The following is a 25,596-nucleotide window of genomic DNA, read 5'->3' as shown; positions in this document are numbered from 1 at the left end:
GACGTTCGCAACACCGCTTCCTTTTCCTCATTGTTGTTACTGTATTTAGTACATTTTTAGACTTTTGTTGTATTCAGACCTTGATAGTTGCTCATGATTAGTGACACCCCGATGTCGGGCTGGTATTTTATTCCGCACTGTTATTCTAGGATTTTATTATGAAACATTGTCTAATTTAAAGACTTAAAAATGACTCTTAATGCTTAAAGGGTTAAGGTGAGTGTTGTGTCAGCTGGCCTTGTCTTCACGAGAGGCGCCATCACGACCGGACCGGTTTGGGGTCGTGACAAGTTGGTATCAGAGCCTAGGTTACATAAGTCTCACGAGTCATGAGCAGGTTTAGTAGAGTCTTGCGGATCGGTACAGAGACATCTGTATTTATCCTCGAGAGGCTGCAGAACCTTTAGGAAAATTTCACATTCTTGAATTCTTATCGTGCGTCCTTTGATTCAGCTTGAAATGTAACTCTTTGAATTCCTTCCACGCGTTCGTATGCGCGCATGATCGCTCAGTATCAGATGTGCCTTGATGTTTTGTGATTTCCCGATTGAGGGGCGAGGTGTGATCTCTGTAAGTTGATGTTGGGCCAATCTGAAGGACTTGAGGCCGGATCTTTGCCTATGGCTTGAGCACCGAGGTGCTGATTGTGTGAGCAAGTGTTTTGAACTTATATGTTCGGTATTGTCCCTCTTAGTGGAAGTGACGGTTGAGTAACTATGTGATGAGTATGTTAGTACTGCGAGATGTACTCATATGATTTGGAAACGACAAGAAGGGTCTGCTGGAGGATAGAAGAACTATTAGGTGCTCGAATTCCATCTTGATTCGAGGTATAGCCCCGAGTTATCGGCGTTGAAGAATCTTTTCATGTTTCCTAGTGTGAGTGAATTAAAAAAAATCATGTTGCGGTATGAGTTCAGACTCAAGAAGACTAAGCGATTGCGTACAGTTTATGATGGTGGAAGGTATACATAAATGTTAGTTAAGGCGGAGCAGGTGGGTTATCTCCTGCAAAGTGTTCTGGAGTTGTGTGATCTTTATGTTGTCCGTTAGAAGATCCCATTTACAAGTGAAATATATATGTGAATTTAATTTAGGTCGCTTAAGAGAGTGTGTTTAATTGTTATGAGATTAAATACGAGATTTGTAGAGGATATGAAGTACCAGATGGTCTGTGTTCCACGAGCTTATGAAGGATTGAGTTAATCCCACTATGGTATTATGGAAGCAATAAAGCGTATGTGTTATGAGTTATGGTGCGTGTTTGACCTATGGCTTTGAGCCAAGTGGGGGAGTCCGCTATTGAATAGTTGATTGCACGGTTATATGCTCTAATGGTCCCAGTTCGAGACGCATTTGTGAATCAGTTATGGCTCGAGTAAAGGAAATTTCAATAAAGGCTATGTTATGCTTTATGGGTGTAGGAGAATCGGGGAATGACTTGAGTTGTGGTTGGTAAGGAATGCCTAGTGCATAGGGCAAGAAGTTGCTTGGTTATATTGGAATAAGGTCACATTCTGCAGTGTCGGAGTGCTAATGAAGCACAGGTTGTTCGCTTCGTTTAATCAATCTAACTACGGTTTGAGTAGTGTGGATGACTTTAGAGGATGGTCCTATTGTGTTCAAAACTCTACATGCAATAATTTGAGGCTTCTAAGTTGTACTTATGGATAGAAACTGAGTTTTCAGTGGAAGATGGCAAGACTTGTGGTATTTTCTCTATTAATTATGGGATTCTATATATCAGTATCGGGAAGGTGAAGGTAATGGCTTTGGGGAACACTTAAAGAGTATTCAGCGGCTTAGGAGCCTTAGACGGTGTAGCTTTATGCTTGGGTTTCGTGTGATAAGCCTAGGTTGAGGAAATTGTGGTGCTACAGCAAGAAGGAATATCAAGTTGAAGATGAATCAGAAGGAATTTAGATAGATGGGGTATCTTGATAGTAGACCAAATCGGTATGGTAAGGATATGATGAATTCCTTATGTGTGTTCGAGGTAATGAGTTCCTATAGCTACTTGCAATAATGCTCTTGGGTTTTGATGGCTTGCTTAGCTTGGTCTAGTTAGAAGGATTCAGTCCTGGCAGTTGAATTTGTGCAAATGGAATTGGGAGAGTTCTTATTGATTTCTACCGTGGTTGGAGAGGTGCAATTTCTCCGAGTGTGAGAAGCATAGGATATGTAATGATTTTTCTTCTAGATGGGATCAATGGAAGTTCTTGGCTAGATGAGTTACAGTTCAGTTCTGAAAGGAAGTTCATAAAACTCTTAGGCAGCGGGTAGCCTCAGATAATTCAGGAAATGGTACTGCTAATTGGAAATGATTTGACGAGAGTCTATGTTTTAGTAAAAGGGCAATGTTATTAAGTTGATAGCACTTCGGTAGTATTGCGGCACCTTCTTTTTAGATCGACTGGTGATATTCGGGTTTGCTTGGTGGCACAGGGAAATTTTAGAGTATCTATAGTGGAATGATTGGGTATTAGAGGTTGTGAGATGATACGATCTGTTGGTTATAGGCACCTATGGTGCGGTTCTATCGGAGTTTCATAATGGAAGTCGAGCGGGAAGAGTAATTTGGTGTTGCTCGGTGAACAACGTATCGGTCATGTCCTATCGGGTGTGCGTGGTGTATGTTATTTGCTTCACCGTGAGTATGATGAATTGCTTTGGTTCCAGATATCAAATTGTGCGTGGTTGTCGATTTCGAGCATAGTGACTTAAGGTGGTTCAATGTGGAGCAGTGTTTAAATAAGGTCGCGCATTGCAGTGAATATATGTAGAGGTATGACCTTGCAGGTTAGAATCGTGTGTTCTATTCCTATGATGTGAGACGGGTTCTCAGTCTTGTGTTGTGGTGGTACTAGTGAACTTGAGGTTCAACTCTTTCATTTGAGTCATTTTCATGATTTGAGTATGTTCGGATTGTTGCGTATTGATGCGTGTATTGTGCAAGTTGTGGCTTAGGTCTGTATGGATGTGTCATGTCACTATAGTAATGTGTTAGATTAGAAGATATCATTGGGGATCATTAATAAATACAAACCGATTCGATTTCAGCATGTTTGATTGGTAAATATCGAGGTTCGGTTCAAAAATTTGCTATGGTCCTTGCCAAAGGAGAAGTAACCTTATGGATGACTAATTTGAGAGATGGTTATGATTTATTGCGTGTTTCATTTATCATTGGCAGTATATGGAAGTGTTGGAATAAGACTTTAGTTGATAAGAGGTTTCTACCGGTATTCGGGTGTTGTGTGCAGCTGCTGTGAATGGAAGTTATCGCTACATGCATTTGAGTTACGTGGTATATCGGATAACTGCACTTGAGGTTGCAGGCATGGGTTACTACAGCTAGTTCGGGTCTATTCAAAGTATAGGTGTGAGGTTCTGATCGTATTGAGGATTTTAGAAGCAGAAATGTGGTTCTATGGTTTATGGACTAGGATGGATTATGAAATTTCAGTTATATTGTGTTATCGAAACTATATGAGGTAGGGTAACGTGGGATCAGCCCCGGGTATATGCATGGTAATGTTATTTAGCAATTGGTTGGCTTCTGGAACAACTCTGGGCACGTTCGAAGACGAACGTGTGTTTAAGTGGGGGAGGATGTAATGACCCGACAGGTCGTTTTGAACTTTTGCACTTTTATCGCCAGTTCCCGGGCATGACTTGCCTCGTGTAACGTATAATTACTGATGTAGATCGTTGGTTTTGGTTTTTTGGAAAAATCGGAATAAATTTGAAGGAACAGTCTCAGTTGAAAGCTTTAAATTTGAAAGGTTTGACTAAGAGTTAACTTATTTGTATATGATCTCGGATTGGAAATTTTATGATTTGGATAGCTTCGTTGGGTGATTTATGACTTAGGAGCACGATCAGAATGCATTTTGGAAGTCCGTGGAAGGATTTGGCTTGAATTGGCAAAGTTAATATTTTGGCGAATCCCGGTTGATAGGTGAGATTTTGATCTAAGGGTCGGAATCGAATTCTGAGAGTTGTTGTAGCTTCGTTATGTCATTTGTGATGTGTGTGCAAAATTTCAGGTCATTTGGACGTCGTTTGGTTGACTTTTTGATCGAATTCGTATTTCGGAAGTTTTGGAATTCTTTGGCTTGAATCCGAGGGTGATTTGATGTTGTTTTGAGCTTTCCGAAGGTTGGAACAAGTTTGAATTATGTTATGGGGTGTGTTGGCATGTTTGGTCGGGGTCCCATGAGTCTCGGATAAGTTTTGGAAGAGGTTTTGGAAGATTTTGCCGTTTTGAGCATAAACATGTAATGATCCAAAGATCCATTTTTAGTTCTAGAGATCGAAATTTGATTTCGAGACTTAAGGAATTTTGATAATGAATTATTGGACTGATCTGGAAAGTTTGGTCTAATTTCATCAAGTCGGGATTGGGTTTTTGACACGAAATATGAGTTAATTGTTTAACGAGCGCAATGGGTATTGAACTGAGTAAATGAGCTCCGAGTTGAGTTTCGACTGAAGGGCTATATTCGTATTATTATTTGTGACTCATAGGAACAAGAATCATCGAATTACATGTTCGTATGATAGAGTTAAAGCCTTTTTAGTGAAAAGAAAAGCTGCTGCAATTTTCTGGGCAGTTTCTGCATTTTTCGCACGTGCGAACAGTGACCGCACCTGCGTGAACAATGTGAGCACGTGATTTTTGTTTTACGCGACAATCGCTCCAAAAGAATTAAAAAAATGTATGTGTCATGCGTAATTTAAACCATGACCCGTTTGTTAGATGGAAAATTACAAAAATACGCATTTTTTCTTTTGTCCTGATTTGTTGCCGTGTTTAATTTTGCCTACCTTTAACATTTTATCCGCGTGAAATAAATATGTTAAGTGTTAATTAGTGGTGCTTGGTTTTATTTAATTAGTTTGTGTATTTAGGAAATTAGAAATAAAGAAAAAGAAGACAAAATTTGTTGTAAAATGAATTTGGGCCGTGCCCATTTCAAAATCTGGAGCCCAATTGAACAGCCCAAACCCCCAGTCCGAACAGCCCACCCCCAGGACACAAAACGACGTAGTTTAACACCAAAACTACGTCGTTTCAAGGCCGATCCATCTCAACCATTCAAACCAAACTGATCCAACGGCCAAGATCTCACACCCCGTACCCACTAACAAACCCGACCCATCTCACCCGGACCGAACCCAAACCCTCAAAACGACACCGTTCCATTGAAGCCTTCAGATCCAGACCGTAGATCTAGATTGATCTAACGGTCGAGGTTCACCCACCCACTAACTATATAAGCCCTTCACCATACCCTGCCCCCCTAGCTAACACCCCTGCCTTCGTCTTCACCGAACCCATCCCTTTCAAACCATAGCCGCCCCTGCACACCTTCACCAGAAACCCGGCGGCCTGAACGCCGGTGACCTCCACTTGAACACCATAGAACCCCCTCACCACCCTGAACATAGACCTGTTAACCGTTTGGTTCGAATCAACCCCAAGGTCCTCGAATCTTCATTTGAAGATTCAAGTCAAAACTCGATCTAACCCAACCAACCCCAGTTTCATACCAGACACTCCCCAGACCCTCCTCGTGACCAAACCATACTTGGTTTGGTCCGAATCTAACCAGGGAAACACGAATCCCAGATCTAAGTTTTTGAACTCTAGTTTTCCTTGTGCATGTTCCGTGTTTTGTTCAAAACGAAGAGATTAAGGTCTAATGGACCTTAATCGAGGTGTTTCTCATCCGAGAAACACTTCATTTAAAAGTCCATTCAACCTTAAAGAAGGTCTGTTCAAACACCAGTGGATTTTTCTGATTTGTTCCTTAAAAAGATTTGAGGTGAGTCTTGTTTTCTTTTCTTTATTTTTGTTTTATTTCGTGTGATTTGTTTTTTAAAAAGGGTTCTGTTCATATTTGTTTTGATTTTTGTTTGTCCACTGTGCTTAAACCTCTGTGTTTGTCTAAATCCCCCCCTCTTATTCTGATAAAGCATGTGTATTGGTTGTGTTTCGAGTTTGTACTGACTAGCTAACTCCTCAAGTGCATCTCTGCTTAGTCAGTATAATTCAAACCATGTATCGATACTGTTAAATGTCGGATTTTTGGTTACGATTGTGTATGTTAATGCTAATATAGTCGAGTCGACATGTGTCGTCAATTAGTTTCAACTGTCTGAACAAAATAAATCGATTTGCTTCTGTTGAACATTTGCCTGAATCAATTAAGAACCAGTTTTGCTAACTTATAGCTGTTGATTTAGATCAGTAATGTAAAAGGGATGTTTGGTTTAAACTTTGAATTGGAGGGCATGTGCACTCATGCACAACATGTGCATTGGTGCACCTCATGTGCTTTGTGCACAGCCTGTTTCCTGCATAAAAGGGATTTTGAGTTAAAAATGGTTTGACAGCATATGCTGTCAGATATATTCTGCTGCCCATGCTTTGTTTTAGTTTAAGAAGTATTAAACCTTTTAAAAAATGAGCCTGCCAGGGAATGTTGATGGGGGTTAATACTTAAAATAGCTGAGTGGAAACTAAAAAGGGGCAGCACATGGGAGGGGTATTTGATTAATCCAACAGGCTGATAAAGGGCTGAGGTTTAGGCTTATAAAAGAGGAGGAGAGCAAAAAAAAAAAGAGGAGGAGAGATACAGAATTAGGAGATAGACATATACAGAATTAGAGGGGAGAAAGAAAATACAGAGACTGTGAGGAATTTTTGAAAGAGAGAGCTGAAATACATACAAATAGATACACACAGAGCATATAGGAGAATTGGAAAGAGGGAGGGGAATACACATTGAGAGATAGATATACACACACAAACAGAAAAGCTGGGAAAGAACTCTGTTTGATAACACAGACAGACAAAAACTAGAAATTGCATTCTTAGTTGCTGTTTTGATTTCACTGGTCTTGATATGTTGTCCAACACTGATTCCTTCTAAATCCAACTGAGTCTGTTGGTCGTTTGTTGGTCTATTCTGAGATTTGGTCTAGCTGGGATCTAGATTCTACCCCAATTGTTTCATCTGTTGCTGCTGCTGTTACTCTGATTCCTGTTGCTGCTGATCTTCCCTGTTATTCTCCTCTTCTTCTTTGCATTTCAGCCTTCCAGGTACACATTTCGAGTCCCGTATTGATGTAACTAAAACAGTTCGAAAGCATGAAATGAAAAGGTTTGAAGAAGTTCAAGTATTTGTTGTGATATTTATGGTACATTAACGGGTTTGTAAAAAATTTGATTAGTTTATAATTCAATAGTTTGAAAGCATATACTGGCACTCGACTGGGTTAGCCCTTTGTGTTTTAGTTTGGTAGTTGTTTGTTAATACGGGGTATGTATACTCCAATCTTATACAATGCTGTTTTTGTTTCATTTAATCTTTTTGGTTCCGTTAGGCAGTACATAGGGTCACGCTCAAAGTCCCATTAGTAACAATGTCCAGTAACTAAATCCTTTAATCTAGTCTAAATAAGTTTGGTTAAGTTCAGCTCAAGAAATGTTCGGATTAAGTGTTATATTTCGTTAGCTCGTATGTGATTCCTTGTCAAATAAAAGCATTGTTCCATTAAAGTATAATGTTTTCTTAACTTTATAGATAATTAATCATAAGAATCCGGATCAGGCCAAAGCATATAATTGAATTAGCACATACCTTTTCTTCTAGATTTAGAGACAAATGCACTAGAAATATAGTCACTGTAGGATACTCTTCTAAAATAATGAGACGAGCCTCGCCAAATAAAAATGCAAATTGCGGGGCCCTCAACAACTAATCATAATATTTAGAATTCAGGCTAGGCCGTTTAGTGAATCTCATGGCCTTCTCAAAAAATAATAACGCGTTAGACTCTTTAGGCGCGGCTTAATTAAATCATATTCTTAAATTCGGGTGCACATTGATGTGACCCAAATCCAAATCTCAACGAAGTCAAAATGTGTTGACGATCACGGGCGCATTGATTGTGACGTGGTTCGAGATGTATTTTCACGACGTTGCAATTCTATAAAAATAAGTGATAATAATAAAAGCGGTATAAATCTAATAAGAAGCATATAAATCACAACATGTATTTAAATCAGTTATTTAGCCATTATAACAATTTAAGCGACCGTGCTAGAACCACAGGATTCGAGGGTGCTTAACACCTTCCCTCGGGTCAACAGAATTCCTTACTTAGAATTTCTGGTTCGCAGACTTCATTCGGAAAAGTCGAAAATTTCCTCGATTTGGGACTCAAGATAAACCGGTGACTTGGGACACCAAAAATCAAACCTTTCCCAAGTGGCGACTCTGAATTAAATAAATAATCCCATTTCGAATATTGTCACTTAAATTGGAAAAACTCCACCTGCGCATCTAACCCTTCGGGGCGGGGCGCGCAAAAAGGAGGTGTGACAGCTCTGGCGACTCCGCTGGGGACTTGTCCCAGAACCACTGGTTCAGGGTCCAAGAATTCGAGCATAGAATAATTGTTATATTTGGCTTTATTATCTGATCTTTATTATATGTTTTGCATAAAAGTGCTAAATGTTGTCTTTTACCGCTTTGATATTATCTGAACTGTATATAAACTGTGCCGAAACCCTCCTCTTCTTACTTCCGGGGAGAAGCTCGCTGGTCGAGACTCCCTATTCTGTTAGTGTCAATACCTGAAAATAAGAAAGAGGTCGGACAAGTTACAAAGCCAGACGATCTCGCGGGTCCCCGGTACGTAGCCCCCTCTTCGACTCGAGTTGTCCGCTCGGGTACACAGTCTAGAACAAATACCAAGGTTTAAACCTAGTATAACGAAACTTCATGCCGGATCCCTAGTAGGAACGCTTATTTGCATCATATTGCATTTGACTTAGGGGACTCAACACAGGGGTTGGGTCCGTCTAGGGCTAGCAACCTGAAATGAAAAGACCATCTTGTTGCATCCTATTTGTTTCCGCGCATTTATTTGTCTCGGACATGCATGTTACCTGACTTTGGAGTATTTGAAAATAAAAATAAAAAAAATATCAGTGTATAGGACTAATTTTCTACTTTGAAAAATAGCAATGCCCAATTACCGTCAAAACGCTTTTGAAATTTTGCAATAATAAAAGGTGAAAATGTTTTATTTACTAAGAAAAAAAAACAACAAAAGATAGAAAAATAGTCTTTTTGGAAAGTTGTTTGTTGAAAAGGAAAGAGTTTTGTTCTAAAATAATTCGGTTAATTGGACCGAACTACGCGGGTCTGATTCTCACCGGATGCGAGATACGTAGGCAAACCTCATCGGTTCCGGCCCCAATTTTCAAAATAAAAAAAAATATATATATTTCCCTTTAGTTTTTTTCTTTATAAATTTTTCCTTAGAAAATATAAAAAAAAAGAAACAAAAAATAATATAGAAGTTGTCTTAAACTCAAATAAAAATAGTCTCTTTCTTTCTGAAGTCTTTCATGTGAAATAATGTAATAAGAATTAAAAACCAGCAATAAAAATCCAAAAAAATACTCTTTGCTTTTAGTCTCTCTTTTGTAAAATGTTTTTTTTAAATAAAATAAAAATATATATATTTGAAAAATTGAATTTCGAAATATTAGGATTTTTCTTTAGAAGTGATTTTGTAAATAAATAAAACTCAGAATTTCACATCATTTTCTTAAAAGTCCCTCTTTCAAAATTTAAGGGGCAACATCATATACATTCTTTCTTCCGTAGAAAAGGTAAAACAAAACGAAAAAAAAAATCAACCAAACATATTTTCTTTTCTTAATAAATTTCCAGAATTCAAGTCAAAAGCAAATAAATTTTAGAAGTCTTTCTTTAAAAAAATAAAACAAAAATCAAAATAAACAAAATTTTCTTTCTTCTTTTAAAGTATTTCTTTCAAAAATTCCAAAAAAATAAAATAAAATTCTTGAATGAGTAAATAAACAAAGAATAGCCAAATCTTTTGAGCCCTATGCTAGATGAGCACTTGCTTCTTTATTTTTGTTAGTTTCGAACTACGTAATGATCTGATTCACGTAGGCATCGTGATACGTAGGCAATCCTCATCGGATCCGGTCACATTTCTTTTACTGCAAAAAAAAATATAAAAAAAATAAAATAATAGAAAAACAAAAGAGAAAAAAAAAAGAAAAAAAAACTAATAAAAAACGCCGGAATGACGCATGCTCTCGCAGCAAACATATAGTGATCCACTTAACTGAATAGGTGCATCATGCCCAACATGAGATTAACTATCTGTTATTTGCTGCAAATTAACCGTGCGTTTGTCATTGAGCATTCCCAGGGTTTTTGAAAAGAGGGTTGGTTCGGTGAAAGTCTGGCCTCGCACTCATATTTCACGAGGTCAAGGAGAAGTGTTCAACTACCTGTTGTTAGGGCCAGAAGAAGTACTCACACTTACTTCACCAGGTCAAAAGGAAGTGAGGAAATGTCTTCAGAAATTCCATTACAAACGATCCCTGTTTCTGAGGAAAGCTCAATCTCAGCCGTCCTCACACCTGAATCTGCAACTGCGGAGGAAAATAGAATCCTACGGCTCCGCATGTTGGAAATGCTGGATGACTGGAACAATGGGAAAGAGCCGCCAAGTGTCATCCCCGGATTCCCTGAATTATTCTCCATGTCAAGTGGGACTTCTAATGTCCCCATAAATTATCCTGCTACCCCATTTGGTTACCCAGCCACCTCCGCCTTCTCTGCCGGATCACCTTCTGAGCCTCATCCCCGAATGTCGGCCACTGATGCAAGCATGAACATCTTTACTGCATCGCCTTGCCCGGCTACAGCACAGCCTGCCATATACAAGCCAAGCTTTGACTCCTCTTCTTTTACATTCCACGCACCATCGTTCTCAATGGAACCAACTAGGTTCGCTACCAGTACTAATCCGCTACCGCCTTAGTGCGAGCTCGCACCAGGGCAGGATCAGAACCCCAAAGTTGTAGAACAAAATGAGATTGCCAAGAGAATGAGAAGCCTTGAACAATGTCTGAAGAATATGCAAGGATTGAGCGGACAAAAGAGCGTCTCTTACGCCGACCTGTGCATGTTCCCTCACGTGCACCTGCCAACGGGTTTCAAGACCCCCAAGTTCGAGAAATACGATGGGCACGGTGACCCCATTGCACATCTTAAAAAATACTGCAATCAATTGCGGGGAGCCGGCGGAAAAGAAGAGCTGCTAATGGCATATTTTGGAGAAAGTTTGGTGGGAGTCGCTTCGGAATGGTATATGGACCAGGACATATCTCGCTGGCATATATGGGATGATCTTGCCAGAGACTTCGTAGGGCAGTTTCAATATAATATCGACATCGCACCAGACAGAAATGCTTTGTCAAACTTAAAGAAGAAACCCTCGGAAAGTTTCAGAGAATACGCCATCAAATGGCGTGAGCAAGCATCAAGGGTAAAACCTTCCATGGACGAGATAGAGATGGTCACTACTTTTCTCCAGGCTCAAGAGTCCGACTATTTCCAAAACATGATGTCGGCCATGGGAAAGCCTTTCGCAGAAGCAATTAAGATTGGAGAGATGGTGGAGAACGGTTTGAAAACGGGAAGAATTTTGAGTCAGGCAGCCATAAGGGCAACCTCCCAAGCCGTCCAAAGCGGGTCTGGAGGAATGGCAAGAGGGAAGAAAAGAGAGGAAACATCCATGGCAGTATCAGAGGCGGGAGAATATCATGATCCCGGGCTTTGTTCTTCGGAAAGAACCTCGCAACATTATTTCCCCCACCAAAATGCGACCTACGCTCCTCAGCCCTACATGGTCATGAGCACCCAGCCTTATATCCAGCGGACACAACCAGTCAATCGGGGGCAGGCCCCACATCCTAGGAATCAGCCTCCTCACCGAAACCACTACAATCCTCGACCTCCTCAAAATAATTTCCGCCCTCGGGAACCACCCAGGAGACCCAACTACACACCAATCGGTGAACCCTATTCCACCCTATTCCCTAAGCTTGTCCAAATGAATTTTTTGCAGCCCATACCACCGAACGGGCAGAACCCGGGATCACCATCATATCGGCGGGGTGTCAGATGTGCATACCATTCAGGGGTAGAAGGGCACGACACCAACGACTGTTGGACATTGAAACAAGCTGTGGAGAATTTGTTAGACCAAGGGAAGATTGTGTTGAGAGATGAGGATATCCCAAATGTGACCAATAATCCGTTGCCCGCCCACAACAACGGGCCGATAGTTGGGATGATTGGTGAAGACGAGGAAGTTGATCCGGCACTTAAAGCCATAATCGCTATTGCTGATACAGAAAAAGGACCCAGGGTAACTCCGGAGCCAGAAAAAGGAATAAGTGATGTATTCAAGTAGGCCTCCATGGTATGGGGGACGATCAAACAACCTCGGCCGAACGAGCCAGTGTTTGTCGGACGCATACCACAGGAACCAAAATGCAACAAAGAAGGAGATGATAAGGTGTCCCCGCTCGACGAGAGCAAGGGAATATTTGAGGCGACAAGGGAAAAGCTATGCGAAATACACATGGTCCAGCCGGGAGAAAGCACTAGTACCGTTGAAGTATCGTACATGGGACCAAGCACCTAGTTTCAAAACTAGAAGGCTACGCCTTTCTTGATCAAACAGAAGTCCTAATGAACCTGTCTTGCCACTTTCTCTGCATCACGAGTAACTCCAGAGGGTGACTCAGATGTTTTCGTCATTTCTCATGTTTTTAATTTCCTGAATGTCAACCTTTTTTTTTTCCTTATCTTCCCCAAAACGCCAAAAAATGAAATCATGTTTCATTACTCATTTTCTCCTTCTATGTTTTCTTTTGTGTTCTCTTCAATTCTGATAAATGCAGCTTTAAATAACATGATATGTTTGCGGACTTCATGCCCGGATCACGAGAACTCCGATCAGATTTCAAATAATGAGTCAAAATTTGAGATATAAAGAATTTGAAAAGTAGGAACAACTAAAGAAAATTGGTTCATGGTTTGGAAAATGTCCGTCACTAAAGCAGAGTTTGAGAGCAGTAAATGGATTTAGACCCGTACAGAATGATAACCTTAATAACTGCGGTTTGTCACGAGCAATTGTACCAAAAAAGAAGGGTCCATACGTCATCGAAAAATGTTACCAAATGGAGCATTTGTATCTGGGCGACGTCGGAAGAAACGACGTCAGCCTTGCTTGGAAAGCAGGTGCAGTGATATGTCTAAATCACTCTGGCGATATCTTTGCACAGTTTGAGATGACGAAGGCTTTCATTCTCGCTACCCAAACACTATCAACCCTTTGCAAACCTATTTGAGCTGGTTACTCTTCTTTGATTACCCTCTTTTGGAACCTGAAAATATTAATGAAAAAAAAAAAGAGAAGGAAGAAGAAAGAATTAGAAGAATGAGGAAATATATACATAAAAAAAAGAAAAAAAAAGAAAAAAAAAAGAGAATGTATGAACTACGTTTGACTTGATTCCGAAAGGATACGTAGGCAACCTCTCCTTGGGGTTCAGTCACACCAACAATAAAATCCAGGAATTCCCCCGAAAGTAAAACTGGGGCAGAAGTTATAACGATTCAGCAATAATCCCACCCAAAAGGTTCCAAAGTTGTAGTTCAATCCAAATTCTTTTCACCCCAAACCTTTTTCAAGTCCTTCTGATCAATCAACGAAGTATTCCAAAATAGGAAGACGGAATTATTTGGGTCCGATACAACAAATGAGGAGAATGAAGATAAGAAAGTCTTGTCGGTGAAAACCTTTGGGCACCGTGAGGCGACGCGAGAAGGGAAATCGAAAATGAGAGAGCTTGTTTAGTAAAAACTCGCAAAGAGTACTAGCAGGCGACAGTAAGAAGAGAAATGAGAGAGGTCGACTAACGAAAACCCGCAAAAGGCGTTGTCGGCCAAAAAGATGATTCCACCTCAGAAAGTCCTGGCAAGGTTCCCAGGTTTTGAAAAATATAGGTCTGTTTTGATTCATGAGGAAATGCAAGTTCTCGGAGGTCGGGCATCCAGTCCAAAAGGCATGTCATGTCAGTTTGAAACTGGCATACACTCCAGATAAGTCCTTCTTTTTTCCCCGAAAGGGGCTTTTCTCTTTAAACTCATATGTTCTCCTTTACATAGTTTTCTTTGATCTAACTCTTAATTCCATAATGACCGCAAAGAAAGGTGGCAGGACCGGTTTTACAAGGCTCCGTTTGGCAAGAGGCAAATAAATGTACGACCTCAGTGGCGCGTCAGTCCCACCCCGACTGGCCATGGTAGTTAATTTGCTTCCAAAACCGACAAATCCCCACAGGGTATCCCTTGTTACAAATCCCCACGAAGTCTCCCCCTGGTACAATTCCCCAAAGAGGTCCACCCCAGCATATCCCCCGCAAGTCTGCTACAATCAAAAATCAAAAAAAAAAAAAAAAATCCTCACAGATTTCGCATTGGGCAAATACCCACGGAGATTCCCTTGTACAAATCCCCACAGAGTCTCCCTAATGAAATCCCCACAGAAAATCCCCAAGCGGAACGGGACGGGAAAACCAAAACCTTATAAGGCAAATCATCACAAATCTGGGAACGCAAGTCTGAGTAGTCCAAAGGGTTTCACATCAATGGCAGAGTTGGTCAACAAGAATCAGGCTAAGACAAAGCAATTGGAACGATCAAGGCCCCCAAAACCAACCGCCATTTCCAAACTGACAATGTTTTCTTTGTGTAGGAAATTGAAACAGGTACGACCCAAATCAGCCATGCATGAAGCTGGTGTAGCCCAAAGAAATGGAGCACACAAGCATTGAAACAACCTTGCAGCAGAAAACGACCAAAGGTAAGTTTCCCATAATATTTTCATGCATTTTGATTAAAAAAAAAAAATGCTTCGATGGTAGCGTAGGACCTTATTCCTCGAATATCCCCGGTACAAACCATGGATCTCCCTAGCATAACTCAAGGAGCTTTATCTACCCAAATTCCCGGCATAACCCGATGAATCTTCCCGGCATAAACCGATGAATCCTCCCGGCATAACCCGATGAAATTTCCCGGCATAACCCGATAAATCTTTTCGGCATGATCCGATGAATCTTTTCGGCATGATCCGATAAATCTTCCCGGCATAACCCGATGAATCTCCCCGGCATAACCCGATGAATTTCCCGGCATAATCCGATGAATCCTCCCGGCATAACCCGATGAATCTTCCCGGCATAACCCGAGGAATCTTCCCGGCATAACCCGATGAATCCTCCCGGCATAACCCGATGAATCCTCCCGGCATAACCCGATGAATCCCCTCGGCATAACCCGATGAATCTTCCCGGCATAACCCGATGAATCTTCCCGGCATAATCCGATGAATCCTCCCGGCATAACCCGATGAATCTTCCCGGCATAACCCGATGAATCCCCTCGGCATAACCCGATGAATCTTCCCGGCATAACCCGATGAATCTTCCCGGCATAATCCGATGAATCCTCCCGGCATAACCCGATGAATCTTCCCGGCATAACCCGATGAATCCTCCCGGCATAACCCGATGAATCTTCCCGGCATAACCCGATGAATCTTTTCGGCATAACCCGATGAATCCTCCCGGCATAACCCGATGAACCTTCCCGGCATAACCCGATGAATTTCCCGGCATAACCCGATGAATCTTCCCGGCATAACCCGATGAATCTTCCCGGCATAACCCGATGAATCCTCCCGGCATAACCCGATGAATCCTCCCGGCATAACCCGATGAATCCTCCCGGCATAACCCGATGAATCCTCCCGGCATAACCCGATGAATCCTCCCGGCATAACCCGATGAATCTTTTCGGCATAACCCGATAAACCTTCCCGGCATGATCCGATGAATTCCCCCGGCATAACCCGATGAATCCCCTCGGCATAACCCGACGAATCTTTTCGGCATAACCCGAATCTCCCGGCATAACCCGATGAATCCTCCCAGCATGACTCGATGAATCTTTTTGGCATAACCCGAGAACTCTTTTCCATGCAATCAGCATTAGGGTTTTAAAACCCTAAACTGAATTTTCCTTTTTAGTCAGCATTAGGGTTTTAAACCCTAAATTGAACTTTTCCTTCCAGCCAGCATTAGGGTTTTAAATCCTAAACTGAGCTTTTCCATGCAATCAGCATTAGGGTTTTAAACCCTAAACTGAATTCTTCGTTTGTTCGGCGTTAGGGTTTTAAACCCCAAACCGAACCTCTCCCCAGCTAGCCGGTGTTAGGGCTCCAACCCTGAACTGAGCATGCATATCCTCTTTCATCAATTTTATGAACTTCTTGGTGAATAATTAACGAAATTTTCCTAGTGAAACTGGGGCAGAAAATTTCGTTCGTTTGTTTGTTTTTCCCGCAGGTCTAACCTCGAGCCACACGAATCGAAATGACCCACGAGATGAGTCTCAACTCAAAATCAAAGAAGAAAAGAGGTGTCCCAAGATTCGGAGTAAAAGGAAGGCGGATTGACTCCAGCATTTAATTAAGGTCCTGAACCCTGCCAGTCGCGCCTCACTCAGTATCCCAGAGATTAAACAGATCACCACAACTCGCAAGCATCAAGATTCAGATCGGAGTCTGCAAGCAGAATCAGCTAAGACCCAAGATCAAGTCGTAAAAGAATCATAGATAGGAATCTTGTAACTAGCAGTTGACATACACACAAGTAGTTAGCTCAGTTTTCCAATTTCCATTTGGTTGTAATAAAGCAGTCAGTGACGTAGCAGTGACAACAGCAACAGCAGTAGCAGCAAGCATTGCAATCCCATGGTAGTCCCAGCTACCAAAACTTCCCGAACTACATTGACCTGATTCCTGTTTAGCCCAGGATATGTAGGAAATCTTTGAAGCAAGATTCGGTCAGATCTTTCAAAAAAACATGCTTCATACGGAGTAGTCCATAGGCAAAAATCGCTCATACACGCTCACTTTGTCTTTGCACGAAAACTCTTCGTGTTTCCGAACAAAGAGGGGCAGCTGTGAGCACGTGATTTTTGTTTTACGCGACAATCGCTCCAAAAGAATTAAAAAATGTATGTGTCATGCGTAATTTAAACCATGACCCGTTTGTTAGATGGAAAATTACAAAAATACGCATTTTTTCTTTTGTCCTGATTTGTTGCCGTGTTTAATTTTGCCTACCTTTAACATTTTATCCGCGTGAAATAAATATGTTAAGTGTTAATTAGTGGTGCTTGGTTTTATTTAATTAGTTTGTGTATTTAGGAAATTAGAAATAAAGAAAAAGAAGACAAAATTTGTTGTAAAATGAATTTGGGCCGTGCCCATTTCAAAATCTGGAGCCCAATTGAACAGCCCAAACCCCCAGTCCGAACAGCCCACCCCAGGACACAAAACGACGTAGTTTAACACCAAAACTACGTCGTTTCAAGGCCGATCCATCTCAACCATTCAAACCAAACTGATCCAACGGCCAAGATCTCACACCCCGTACCCACTAACTAACCCGACCCGTCTTATCCAAACCGACCCCCAAGCTCTGAATGAGAAACGACGCCGTTTCCTCATCAAAACCGTAGATCTAGATTGATCTAACGGTCGAGGTTCATCCACCCACTAACTATATAAGCCCTTCACCATACCCTGCCCCCCTAGCTAACACCCCTGCCTTCGCCTTCACCGAACCCATCCCTTTCAAACCCTAGCCGCCCCTGCACACCTTCACCAGAAACCCGGCGGCCTGAACGCCGGTGACCTCCACTTGAACACCATAGAACCCCCTCACCACCCTGAACATAGACCTGTTAACCACACACTTCGAATCACCCCCAGGTCCTCGAATCTTCATTTGAAGATTCGAGTCAAAACTCGATCTAACCCAACCAACCCCAGTTTCATACCAGACACTCCCCGGACCCTCCTCGTGACCAAACCATACTTGGTTTGGTCCGAATCTAACCAGGGAAACACGAATCCCAGATCTAAGTTTTTGAACTCTAGTTTTCCCTGTGCATGTTCCGTGTTTTGTTCAAAACGAAGAGATTAAGGTCTAATGGACCTTAATCGAGGTGTTTCTCATCCGAGAAACACTTCGTTTAAAAGTCCATTCAACCTTAAAGAAGGTCTGTTCAAACACCAGTGGATTTTTCTGATTTGTTCCTTAAAAAGATTTGAGGTGAGTCTTGTTTTCTTTTCTTTATTTTTGTTTTATTTCGTGTGATTTGTTTTTTAAAAAGGGTTCTGTTCATATTTGTTTTGATTTTTGTTTGTCCACTTTGCTTAAACCTCTGTGTTTGTCTAAATCCCCCCCTCTTATTCTGATAAGGCATGTGTATTGGTTGTGTTTCGAGTTTGTACTGACTAGCTAACTCCTCAAGTGCATCTCTGCTTAGTCAGTATAATTCAAACCATGTATCGATACTGTTAAATGTCGGATTTTTGGTTACGATTGTGTATGTTAATGCTAATATAGTCGAGTCGACATGTGTCGTCAATTAGTTTCAACTGTCTGAACAAAATAAATCGATTTGCTTCTGTTGAACATTTGCCTGAATCAATTAAGAACCAGTTTTGCTTACTTATAGCTGTTGATTTAGATCAGTAATGTAAAAGGGATGTTTGGTTTAAACTTTGAATTGGATGGCATGTGCACTCATGCACAGCATGTGCATTGGTGCACCTCATGTGCTTTGTGCACAGCCTGTTTCCTGCATAAAAGGGATTTTGAGTTAAAAATGGTTTGACAGCATATGCTGTCAGATATATTCTGCTGCCCATGCTTTGTTTTAGTTTAAGAAGTATTAAACCTTTTAAAAAATGAGCCTGCCAGGGAATGTTGATGGGGGTTAATACTTAAAATAGCTGAGTGGAAACTGAAAAGGGGCAGCATATGGGAGGGGTATTTGATTAATCCAACAGGGTGATAAAGGGCTGAGGTTTAGGCTTATAAAAGAGGAGGAGAGCAAAAAAAAGAGGAGGAGAGATACAGAATTAGGAGATAGACATATACAGAATTAGAGGGGAGAAAGAAAATACAGAGACTGTGAGGAATTTTTGAAAGAGAGAGCTGAAATACATACAAATAGATACACACAGAGCATATAGGAGAATTGGAAAGAGGGAGGGGAATACACATTGAGAGATAGATATACACACACAAACAGAAAAGCTGGGAAAGAACTCTGTTTGATAACACAGACAGACAAAAACTAGAAATTGCATTCTTAGTTGCTGTTTTGATTTCACTGGTCTTGATATGCTGTCCAACACTGATTCCTTCTAAATCCAACTGAGTCTGTTGGTCGTTTGTTGGTCTATTCTGAGATTTGGTCTAGCTGGGATCTAGATTCTACCCCAATTGTTTCATCTGTTGCTGCTGCTGTTACTCTGATTCCTGTTGCTGCTGATCTTCCCTGTTATTCTCCTCTTCTTCTTTGCATTTCAGCCTTCCAGGTACACATTTCGAGTCCCGTATTGATGTAACTAAAACAGTTCGAAAGCATGAAATGAAAAGGTTTGAAGAAGTTCAAGTATTTGTTGTGATATTTATGGTACATTAACGGGTTTGTAAAAAATTTGATTAGTTTATAATTCAATAGTTTGAAAGCATGTACTGGCACTCGACTGGGTTAGCCCTTTGTGTTTTAGTTTGGTAGTTGTTTGTTAATACGGGGTATGTATACTCCAATCTTATACAATGCTGTTTTTGTTTCATTTAATCTTTTTGGTTCCGTTAGGCAGTACATAGGGTCACGCTCAAAGTCCCATTAGTAACAATGTCCAATAACTAAATCCTTTAATCTAGTCTAAATAAGTTTGGTTAAGTTCAGCTCAAGAAATGTTCAGATTAAGTGTTATATTTCGTTAGCTCGTATGTGATTCCTTGTCAAATAAAAGCATTGTTCCATTAAAGTATAATGTTTTCTTAACTTTATAGATAATTAATCATAAGAATCCGGATCAGGCCAAAGCATATAATTGAATTAGCACATACCTTTTCTTCTAGATTTAGAGACAAATGCACTAGAAATATAGTCATTGTAGGATACTCTTCTAAAATAATGAGACGAGCCTCGCCAAATAAAAATGCAAATTGCGGGGCCCTCAACAACTAATCATAATATTTAGAATTCAGGCTAGGCCGTTTAGTGAATCTCATGGCCTTCTCAAAAAATAATAACGCGTTAGACTCTTTAGGCGCGGCTTAATTAAATCATATTCTTAAATTCGGGTGCACATTGATGTGACCCAAATCCAAATCTCAACGAAGTCAAAATGTGTTGACGATCACGGGCGCATTGATTGTGACGTGGTTCGAGATGTATTTTCACGACGTTGCAATTCTATAAAAATAAGTGATAATAATAAAAGCGGTATAAATCTAATAAGAAGCATATAAATCACAACATGTATTTAAATCAGTTATTTAGCCATTATAACAATTTAAGCGACCGTTCTAGAACCACGGGATTCGAGGGTGCCTAACACCTTCCCTCGGGTCAACAGAATTCCTTACTTAGAATTTCTAGTTCGCAGACTTCATTCGGAAAAGTCGAAAATTTCCTCGATTTGGGACTCAAGATAAACCGGTGACTTGGGACACCAAAAATCAAACCTTTCCCAAGTGGCGACTCTGAATTAAATAAATAATCCCATTTCGAATATTGTCACTTAAATTGGAAAAACTCCACCCGCGCATCTAACCCTTCGGGGCGGGGGCGCTCAAAAAGGAGGTGTGACAAACAATACCATGAACAGTACCCCGTGAACAGTACCGTGTACAGTACCCCCATGAACAATATCTTGAACAGTACCCCATGTACAATACCCCATAAACAGTACCCGGTGAACAGTCGTGAATAGTGTGAGCAGTGTGAACAATACCAGACAGAATGTTAAGTTATGGAAAATGGGACGAATCCCATTTTCCATTTTTACCAAATTGGAGCTCGGGGAGAGGCAATTTTAGGGAGATTTTAAGAGAAAACCACGGGGTAAGTGTTCTTAACTTAATTTTGGTTAGATTACCCGAATCTATTACTAGTTTTGGCATTTAATTGGTGATTTTAGTTGGGAAAATCTTGAAATCTTGGTTTAATTTGAAGATTTGAGGGTCTAGTTGATGTCGGATTTTAGTAAAATTGGTATGGTTCGACTCGTGGGTGGATGAGGTTCCATATTTCGTAAGTTTTGTCGGGTTCCGAGATGTGGTCCCCACGGGCGAATTTTGAGTGCAATTTCGGATTTTTAATGGAAAATGTAGAATTTCATATGGAATTAATTCCTATAATTTTTATTAACAGAATCGAATTATTGTGGATAGATTCGAGGCATTCGGAGGTCGATTTGAGAGACAAAGGCATCACGAGCTAGAGGATTAGCCGGTTCGAGGTAAGTAATGATTGTAAATACTGTCCTGAGGGTTTGAAACCCCGGATTATACGTCGTTGTGTTACTTTGAGGTGACTTGCAAGCTGGATGACGAGCGTGGGGTAGAGCACCGCTGGGGATTGTGACCTAGTCCATCCCGAATGAATATTTTAATGCGTATTTGATAGTTAATTGTTTGACATTATTATATTTTTGGGTTGTATGCCATGTTTGGGGCCTTGTGCCGACTTGTTGAGACCCTTAGGGGCATTTTTACTATCTTTCCTCACTCTATTTGTTTGAAAGCATATTCTCAGTCATGTTTTACCTGTTTATTGCTCAAATCTGGCTTTATCACTATATTCTTAACATGTGAAAATTGTTTTGGGCTGAGTTCCCTATTTTACTGAGATAGACCGAGGGTCTGATTGTAAGATTGATGACTGAGATAGACTGAGAGTCTGATGTTGAGGTTAATGACTAAGAGAGGCCGAGGGCCTAGTTGTGAGGATTATATATCTATGGATCGGGCTGCACGCCGCAACAATATATATATATATATATATATATGGATCGGGCTGCACACCGCAACGATACTTATATGGATCGGGATGCACGCCGCAACAATATAGCGCTTGGGCTGTAGGAGCCCCTCCGGAGTCTACACACCCCCAGTGAGCGCAGGTACCTACTGATATGGATCGGGCTGTGCGCCACAACGATGCATGGATCGGGCTGCACGCTGCAGCGGTTACTTTGATTTTAGTTTTTTTTAGAGATATACGGATCGGGCTGCACGCCGCAGCGGTTACTATATGGTACCAATTGAGCGTGAATGCTGAGTGCGAGTACTGATTGGTAAGAGTTGAGTCACGAGTGACAGAGAGGCTATCCCAAGGGGCGATAGATATATACATGCATATGAGTGGTGTTTTTCCTGAGAGGCCTGTTTATGGACTTATTGATTTCACTCCTCTTAAAATGAGTTTCTATCGAATATGTTGATTTATTGACTGTTTTCACTCATCTTTATATTGAGCCTCTGTCGGAAAGTTGCACAAATATTTTAAAACAACTTTTATTTAAACTGGGGTTTATGAGATGTTCAGAAATTAATCACTGATTTGACATGGGTTATTTCCACTGAGATTTTCAAGTTATGATGTGTTTATGATTACTGTTTTGCCCGAGAGGCTGTTTTACGATCTATGCTTTGCCCGGGGGGCCGATTATGACTTTAATCTCTATTATTATTTTAAATGGTATTGAACCCCTACTGAAACTGTTGGAAGGTATTTCAAAGATGATTTTTACTAAAAGCTGGATTTTAAAAGGGAAGATTGACTCGTATTATGATTTGAAAGCCTGTTGTGTTTATTGAACCCAACATAAATGTAAATTCATTATTTCCTACTGCTCAGCCTTTATTTACTCTTATTACTTACTGGGTTGGAGTACTCACATTACTCCCTGCACCTCGTGTGCAGATTCAGGTATATCGGAACCCGGTAGCTGGTGTTGATAGCTCAGCCGCGGAGTCATCAGAGTTAGCAAGGTGGTTGCATGACGTTCGCAGCACCGCTTCCTTCCCCTCATTGGTGTTACTGTATTTAGTACATTTTTAGACTTTTGTTGTATTCAGACCTTGATAGTTGCTCATGACTAGTGACACCCCGATGTCGGGCTGGTATTTTATTCCGCACTGTTATTCTAGGATTTTATTATGAAACATTGTCTAATTTAAAGACTTAAAAATGACTCTTAATGCTTAAAGGGTTAAGGTGAGTGTTGTGTCGGCTGGAGTTATCTTCACGAGAGGCGCCATCACGACAGGGCCGGTGTGGGGTCGTGACACGTCTTGCCCACTATATTCTGCACATATACGTACATATGCCTTGATGATAGGTTTCCTTCACGTATGTTATTTTCGTAATACAGTAGATGTTATATAGGTTCATATCTTAGATGCATGCTTAGGGGTGTTTGACTGATAGGACTCAAGCACCCGCCGCAACCCATCGGTTTGGGTCGTGACAAAAATGGTATCAGAGCAGTTCTGTCCTAGGGTTGTCTATAGACCGTGTCTAGTAGAGTCTTTTTTATTGGTGTTTCGTGCACCACACTTATAAACAGAAAGCTATATGACATATAGGATGTTATCCTCTCTTTTTATCTCAGATCGTGCAATACAAGAATTCATGTTCCTAACGATATGTTATATTTGTAGCAATGCCTCCAAAGAGTACGGCTGCCCAGAATGGAAAGTCCGTGGCTAGTTAGACTTCTAGTCGAGCGCCACGAGTTACCAGGGCTCGGGGAGAATCTCATGGTGAAGTTACATCTCAGACTTAACATACCCTGCCTCTTCCAGAAGAGCTCCGAAGTGCAGCAGCTCCAGCGCCCACCCCTATACATTCAGCACCTTAGCCGGATGCGCCGGGTTAGGAGATGAGAGATGATGTTCAGTTATTGACCCGATTAGTAGCCGCACAAGCTTGGCGTCAGGAAGCAGGTATTGGTCATCCAGATAGGTCTGTGAGTGCGAGGGTTCATGACTTTATTAATTTAGACCCTCCGGTATTCACTGGAGCAGACCCGAATGAGGACCCTCAGGTATTTATTGATAGAGTGCAGAGGACGTTACGAGTAATGAAGGCCACTACGACTGAGTCAGTTGAGCTAGCTTCCTATAGACTCCGAGATGTTGTAGTTAATTGGTACGAGTCTTGGGAATTGTCCATAGGTGAGAATGCCCCTCCAGCGGTATGGCAGGAGTTTACAAAAGCTTTTTTCGTCATTATCTGCTACCAGAGCTTAGGCGAGCCAGAGTTGATAGGTTATTGACCCTTCGGTAGGGAAACATGAGTGTTCGGGAGTACAGTCTTCAGTTTGGTTTATTGGCTAGGTATGCTCCCACTATTGTATCTAAGATGGAGGATCGGGTTCACCGGTTTGTCATGAGATTAGAGCCTCATTTGCTTAATGATTGTATGTCGGTTTCACTTCATCTAGACATGGATATTTCTCGTATTCAGGCATACGATCAGGGTGTAGAGGAGCATAAACAGAAACAGAGGGTCGATCATGAGCATGATAGGGCCTAGAATAAGAGAGCGAGGCCTTCAGGTCCTTCTAGTGAGTTTCTAGGTGGTCAGAGGCAGTAGTATTCGAGATATCCATCCCAGCCCTCGGCTAGCGCGCCCCCTCAGTTTGTCGGTAAGAGATTTGATCTTTCTACATATTAGGGCCTAGTCAGAATTTTAGGGCCTCAGGTTCTCAGTATAGGGGTGAGTCAAATCAGATGAGGCCATCCTTGCCATGATGTACCCAATGTGGTAAGTAGCATACCGGGCAGTGCCATATGGGATTAGGTGTTTGTTATACTTATGGTTATCAGGGCCACGTTATAAGGGATTGTCCGATGAGAGGTGATGCAAGCATAGCTCAGCCAGTAGGATCTGTAGCTTGATCGTCATCATCAGTAATCCCCCTGGGCAAGGTCCCCAAGCACCAATGAGTCATGGTAGAGGCAGAGGTGGAGCATCTAGCTCAAGCAGCCCTCAGAACCGCATTTATGCATTGGCAGGATGACAGGACCAAGAGTCATCACCTGATGTTGTTACAGGTATATTATCAGTCTCTTCCTATGATGATATGCACTGATTGATCTAGGTTCCACCTTATCATACGTTGCTCCGTTGGTTGCTAGTAAGTTTTAAATAAAACCTGAATTGGTTAAACATTTTCAGGTGTCTACACCTGTTGGGGACTCAGTGATAGCTAAGCAGGTATATAGGGGTTGTATAATAATAGTTCATGGTTGACCTACCGTAGCAGACTCAATCGAGTTGGATATGGTAGAATTTGATGTTATAATGGGTATGGATTGGTTGGCTTCTTGCCATGCCAACGTTGATTGTAGATCAAATATAGTCTGATTTCAATTTTCGAGGGAGCCTGTTTTGGAATGGAAAGGTAATACGGCATCGCCGAAAGAAAGATTCATTTCCTATCTCAAGGCAAGGAAGATGATCAGAAAGGGTTGTATTTATCACTTAGTTCGAGTTCAGAATGTGTAAGTGGAGTCACCAACTATTCAGATCAGGGGATCTAAGCCATAGTTCTATTCCTGACTAGAAATCTACAAAGGACTTTAAGGGAGAGCTGCTCTCTCTATCTCAACTACTTTCCCTACTAGGGGCACAAAAGGCACTTTTTTCTAAAGCTTACTTCCTCTTTATAGGCAATTCCTTTTTTGTGGCATTCCTTCATGTCGGGAGGAGGTAGCAGTTG

This window comes from Nicotiana tabacum, chromosome 6 (assembly GCF_000715075.1).
Source record: "Nicotiana tabacum cultivar K326 chromosome 6, ASM71507v2, whole genome shotgun sequence".
In the NCBI taxonomy this organism is placed as follows: Eukaryota; Viridiplantae; Streptophyta; class Magnoliopsida; order Solanales; family Solanaceae; genus Nicotiana; species Nicotiana tabacum.
This window is presented reverse-complemented; position numbering follows the sequence as displayed.